This window comes from Dipodomys ordii, unplaced genomic scaffold (genome assembly GCF_000151885.1).
Source record: "Dipodomys ordii isolate 6190 unplaced genomic scaffold, Dord_2.0 Scaffold208, whole genome shotgun sequence".
Lineage (NCBI taxonomy): Eukaryota > Metazoa > Chordata > Mammalia > Rodentia > Heteromyidae > Dipodomys > Dipodomys ordii.
In genome coordinates this window covers 378808-385706 of record NW_012267424.1, presented here as the reverse complement: position 1 = coordinate 385706, position 6899 = coordinate 378808, and the positions used below count along the sequence as shown (strand labels likewise).

Sequence of the window (6899 nt, the reverse complement as noted above, 5' to 3'; positions counted from 1 at the left end):
ATCACTCCTTTTATCATTCTTCCCTATTCCAATAGATTGTTAGAAATGGCTTGAGATGTTGGGGTGTGGACGCCATCTTGAAAGGAATTAAGCATGGCAAAGTTTATTTCTGCAGAAGGGTGTGCCATCAGCCAAAATTCTGGCAAGCAAACACACAGAGCAGATGGGCTGCTCCTTTTTTATCCATCATGCAGCAGGCCCTGTCCCTTTGCTTGGATTGGCCAAGCTCAGGTTCATAAACTGATCATGATTGGCTAGTTTCAAGCAAGTAGGATGTCTTAATTACTCACATCATCTGCTACTTTCTTTACTTGCTTAGATTGTCTTAGCAGAATGACTAAGAAGAGCAAAGTGACCAGGCCAAAGAAGAAACTTTTAAACAACACACTTTGATAGAAAAGATGATTTTTCTCACAATTGCTCCTCCTTATATTTCCATTCCTTTCTTCAAACTCTTTTAACATTATTCTACTCTCTACCTTAGCTGTATTTAACAGTTGGTATGAAACAGAAGAATAGATAGGGCAGTATATGAATCTTTGAATTAGTTCCAATCAGTCCCAAAGACAACAATGAGGGACATTAGAATTTAGGTGAACATCCTCTTCCATTTTCTAGACAGATAGTCAATTCATTTACCTCTGATTTTTTAGTTGATGGTCTCATTTAGGGCTGTATTTTGGGGGATGAAGGTACATCCTTCACCCCAAATCAGGACACACACCCTCTCTTTTCCTGCCAAATTTTATCAGGAGCCATTCAATTTTCCCATGCCATCTTGATGGTGGTACTTCATTTTTCTGCAATTCCCTTTACTGCTTCTCTAGTAATACAGACAAACCTCTGTTGGGTATAATAGACATAAATGATCCATTTTCTTACAGGAGGAGGCTTTGGTTTTGGGGATGCCAATTGAACCAAGTACTCCATTGGATGAGAAAAACCTCCAGCACAGCACCACCAGACACTGGCTTTAGCTTTAGAAATGGTGAGAACAGATACATTCCCATTGCCTCAAAAGACTAGCTTTCAGTGTACCTGAATTCAGAGATGTCTTAGAAGAGGGCTAGCATGCATACCATGTATGTCTGTGTCTGCATGAGTCTATACACACATGTGGATACATGTTGGTCTCTACATGTTTCAATTTCCATATATGTCTCTATAGGTGAAGTTTTTGTTTTTAATCACTTCCTGTGATCATTTTTAGCTCTAATTTTTTTGTATTAGTAAAACCACCAAGCCTCAGAAAATCTCGTGAATACATGACAACATTCAAATTCCTAGATATTAAATATTCTAAATTCACCTCCATCTCCTGGAAACTGAGGCACTAACTGCACCCAGGCCTTTTTGGGGATGGTGGGGTGTGTTGGTAAAACTATGTTCAGTTCTGCAAATAGTCTTATGAGGAGCAGGCAGAAGCCCAGGGGCACAGTGTGGGGTCCTGATAGAGGAAGAGACTTAGGTAAGAGGACCCCAGGAAGTGACCACAGACTTGACAGAAGACTAAAGAGAACTTGAAAACCAGATCTCCAGAACCAGCCACAACAGGAAAACTCATCTAGAGATACCAAGAAAAGCTACATGTTTTCCTGTTGCTGCCGGTTTTTCACTGCCTCAGACTCCAGGAGATCCTGCAGAGAGCGCCTGACTGACACCTGCAGACACTGGATCAACCCCCGACCCAGACCCCAGCCCCAACCCAGACCCAGAAGAACCTTCTGGCAGTTCATAAGGAGAGACCGGCAGGTGGCACCTGGCAGCCCAGCCCAGGACAGCAGGGATGGGGACACTGCTGTGACTCCTCCAAGCCAACCCCAGGTGCCACGTGCCGTGGACGTCGGGTGGGCTGTGCCCACTGCACTGAAGACAAAGCTGTGTGGGGCTGAGGCAGCAGCTGAAGAATCAGCATGTGCTCCAGCTGCCCTGGAGGCCAGGATGGCCAAGTCCTCTTCACATCAGGTACTTGCATCTCCAGCTGTGCCTGCAGAAGAGCCAGCACTGCCGTGTACCCACGTGGATCTACCAGTGGATGTGTGCACAGCCGTGGAGACAGCCCCAGCCCCACCAGAAGCAGCAGCAGAGGAGCCACAGCCTGGGAGAGCAGTTTTTTGTCTTGTTGTGCATCTGTGCAGGTCACACAGTGAAGACACCTCTCCATCAGAGGCAGACGACGCAGAACCAGCACAGGACACAGTCTACATGGCTTTTGATGAGCCTCTGCCTGCATCTTCACCTGTGGCCCCAAACGTAGATCCACAACATGGAGCGGTGATCTGCATCTAGAGGATTTCTTATCCATGGCATCTGAAACAGACTCTCCTGCTCCTGAGTCAGAAGATGAGGAGCCAGCCACAACACGATGTAGCCGACCTATATCAGTTCGTGGTGCCTGACACAGATTCTATTCCACCAGAAGAAGGAGATAAAGAGAGACCAAAATGAATAACACTTTGGCATCAGGAGGTGTCTCTGGTCACCTCTTTTTTTTGGGGGGGTCCGGTTGTGGGGCTTGAACTGAAGTTCAAAGCTAACGCTCTACCACTTGAGCCACAGTGCCACTTCTGGCTTTTTTTCTTTTTGCTTATGTGGTGCTGAGGAATCGAACCCAGGGCTTCAGGCATGCAAGGCAAGCGCTCTACCACTGAGCCACCTTCCTAGTCCCCTCTGGCCACCTCTTATGAAGAAAATCTTCTTCCACCAGTGGCGGATGTCTGAATAAGATGTACACCTCATAGCTGACCTCCATCTCAAAGTTGTTCATGTCACTCAAGACAAATGGACTCCAATCTATGACTGTCCTCATTGCTCTAGAGATCCCACAGACTCTTTAAAATAAGAGGTCACTTAGAATATCTTATCAATTTCTAAATTAGCACCCAGATTTCTTAATTGACATTTATTAAAATAACATTTCCTGATCAACACTGTTTCTAATGGGAACAAATTATATAGCTTGAGCCCACTGTTTCCATTAATGATATATTCTCTCTCTCTCTCTCTCCTTCTCGATTGAACTTCTTGCTTTTCCACTTTTCTTGTGTGTGTATGTGTAGCCATTTAATTCCTTCCTAGGGACACCAAGAACCTGGGACCTTCATCTCTAAGACCACCCACCCATGAAAGGACCAATGCTATACATGTGGTACATGTATAATACATGTAAGTACATGACTTACATTCACTGAAGTTCAGTCAGGATGTTAATCATTGATGATAGCAGTCGATGCTGTACCAGCATCTTCCATTATCAAGAAAGAATCCAATAAGATTTGTTCCATTCCCTTAGGTTTATACATAGAAAAGTAATCGTTCTCTTAGAGATTGATCTTGAGGTGATGTTTTAAGGAGCACAGACAACATAAACTATGATTTCTTGCCTACAAAGACTAAGAAAATTAATGTAAGATTCTAGAGGATCTGTCTGTCTGTCTGTCTGTCCAGCCATCTATTTATCATTTCAGATAAAATGTCTGCTTGGTAACATCAACAGTTAATAATTTTTATCACTATGAACAAAAACTGTTGCATGGTACAAAATGAGGAGCCATGATTTGGTAAAAATGACAATATAGTCACTCATGGAAGGCATGTGGTAATGTGGATATAAAATGTTTCTCCTGGGCTGGGAAGATGGCACAGTGGTAGAGTGTTTGTCTTGCATGCATGAGGCCCTGGGTTCAACTCCTCAGCACCACATAAGCAAAAAGAAAAAGCCGGAAGTGGCGCTGAGGCTCAACTGGTAGAGCGCTAGCCTTGAGATGAAGAGCTGAGGGACAACACCCAGGCCCAGAGTTCAGGCCCACGACTGGACCCCCCCCCAAACAAAAAAAGTTTCTCCCTAAAACAAACAAATTAGCAAAACAGAACCAGAGAATACTTTTGGAAAAATATGAGTAACCGGAAAGTATGGAGGATAAAACTTTATGGAGTATAAGAAAAGATTGAAGATTGAAGTGTTATTCTAAAATATTAATATTAAGAGGATATATAAGTGAATGCAGTCATATCATCTGCAGAAGAAAGAATGGAGCTGGAGATCACCACATTAATAAGCCTGAATCAGAATGAATGTTTTCCCTCCTATGCAGAATCTAGATCTAAACAACGTACATTAAATGAAAAGTGAACAGATTAGGAAATGGAGCCTGTGGGTGATGAGAGGGGAAGGAATATGATCAAAGAGCATTATACACACATGTGCAAAATTCATAATGAAACCAATTATTAGCAGAAAGGATTTTTTAAAAAGGAAGGCTAGGGAGCAAAGGACAAGAAAGGGTAATGGAAGGGGTGAATACAATTAAATAATCCAAGTACTTTATGAACGTATCACAATGAAACTGCTCTCACTTTGTACAAATAATGCATGCTTATAAAAATAGAGTGGATAGAAGATTTTCCTGTGAGAAAGTTAACTATCCATTCTACACGTTTACTTCATGCTCTTGTTTATTATTAGTGGCACTGGTGTTTGAACTCAGGGTCTCTTGGTTGCAAGGTAGGCATTCTACCACTTGTCTACACTCCAGCTCTGTTATTTCTTAAATGAAGTATTATGTTTTCATATTGGATTGTGATCCCTTTCCTTTCTATGCCTTCCAAGAGTTGGAGATGACAAACACATGCTAAGGCTGGCCTTGAACTGTGATCCTTATAACTCTGCTTTCCAAGTAGCCCTGATGATAGGTACAAATCCTGGCCCTAACAATTGTTTCAAATGTTTTTTATTTAAGACACATCATTGTTCTATAATAAAAATTCTATGTTTATCCCCACTTTGCAGATGAGAAAAGTGAGGTAAAAGATAGTATTTTTCTCATATATCTAATGACAATATCTAATGAAGAATAGAGCTGTGTCTGCCTTACATGCTGCAGATGGGTTCTGGAATTCACACATTCAAACCCTGAGATACTTTGGTTCAAAAGAAATGGAGTCTTTTGAGGAACCTCCATACTACTTTCCAAAGTGGTTGAACAAGTTTACACTCCTACCAACAATGCAGTAAGGTTCCCTTCTGTCCACATCCCCTCCAGCCTCTGTTGTTATTAGAGTTCTTGATTATAGCCATTCTAACTGGGGTGAGGTGGTATCTCAATGTTGGTTTGATTTGCATTTCTTTTATGGCTAGGGAAGATGAGCATTTCTTCATGTGTCTATTGGCCATCCTTCTTTCCTCTTCAGAGAAATTTCTCTTTAAGTCTAGCCCATTTATTTATTGGGCAGTTGTTTTGAGGATTTGTTGTTGGGGGATTTAATTTTTTGAGTTCCAGGTATATTTTAGGTATGAGACCCTTGTCTGTTGTATGGTTAGTGAAGATCTTTTCCCAATCTGTCAGCTTTCTATTGATCTTGCTAGCTATGTCCTTTGCCATGCAGAAGCTGTGCAATTTCATGCAATCCCACTTGTCCAACCTTTCTTTGATTTGTTGTGTTTCTCTGTCTCTATTCAGAAAATTTTGGCCTGTGCCAAGGAGACCTAGGGTTTCTCCTATACCATCCTGTAATTTTTTCAGAGTGTGTGCTTTGACTCCGAGGTCTTTAATCCATTTGGAGTTGATTCTGGTGCAGGGTGATACATAAGGATCTAGCTTTAGTTTTCTACAAGCAATTAACCAATTCTGCCAGCACCATTTACTGAAGAGGTTGTCTTTCTTCCATTCTATTTTTTTTTAGCTCCCTTATTGAAGATTAGATGGCTATAGGTCAGTAAGTTCATTTCTGGGTTTTCAATTCTATTCCATTGGTCCTGAGGTCTGTTCTTGTGCCAGTACCAAGCTGTTTTGATTACTATGGCTTTGTAGTAGAGTTTGAAATTTGGTATTGATATTCCCCCAGCACTGTTCTTTTTGTTAAGGATCGTTTTTGCTATTCAGCGTCTTTTATTGTTCCATATGAATTTTTGGATTGCCTCTTCTATTTCCTTCAACAATGAGGTTGGAATATTGATGGGTATCACATTGAATTTGTAGATAGCCTTGGGAAGTATTGCCATTTTCATGATGTTGATCCTTGTAATCCAGGAGCATGGGAGATTTTGCCACTTTGATTTCCTTTTTCAGGTTTTTAAAGTTTTCATCATAGAGGTCCTTCACTTCTTTGGTTAAGTTGATTACTAGGTATTTTATTTTTTGTGGGGCTATTACGAATGGAGTTGCTTTCCTGATTTCAGCCACGCTTTTCTCATTGTTGGCATACAGAAAAGCCATTGATTTTTGAGGGTTAATTTTTTTTGACTTTTCAAGATTTTAATGTACAGTTCCAATCTGTGTCTGGTTCATTTTAGCTCCTTCACCGCCAAACCTGGAGGCACAGACTGCTTCAGCTTCTCTGCCTTCTCCTTGTCTGTGATGACCAGGGTGTACAGGTAACTGCTGCAGCGCACGTTGACCTTTATGTTGTCTTTGTTTTTCTTGATCTTGACAGATTTGGCATCCTTCCTCCTGGCTGTGAGCAGAAAATCTTTGATCTCTTCGATTTTGCAAGGCATGGCGATGCACTGCTCGGCCCAGAACCAGCACAGACACTCCTTGAGGGTTGATTTTATACCCTGCTACTTTGCCAAGGTTTTGAATCAGCTTGAGTAATTTGGGAGTGGAGTCCGTGGGATTCTTTAAATACAAGATCATGTCATCTGCAAAGGGAGAGTTTTCCTTCATCTTTCCCTATTTGGATCCCCTTTATGTTTGCATCTTGTCTTATTGCTGTAACTAGGCATTCTAATACTAGAGTGAAGAGAAATGGAGAGAGTGGACATCCTTATGACCCAGCAATCCCACTTTTGGACATTTACCCAATTGATCACAAACAAGACCACACTAAAGCTACCAGCACAACTATGTTTATTGCGGCATTATTTACTATAGCTAAGATATGGAACCAACCCAGATGTT

General features: G+C 41.6%; 1 pseudogene; it reads right to left on the bottom strand.

The window, feature by feature from the left end:
• Positions 1-6232: 6232 nt before the first annotated feature.
• On the bottom strand, positions 6233-6521 carry LOC106000097 (annotated as a pseudogene).
• Positions 6522-6899: the final 378 nt, after the last annotated feature.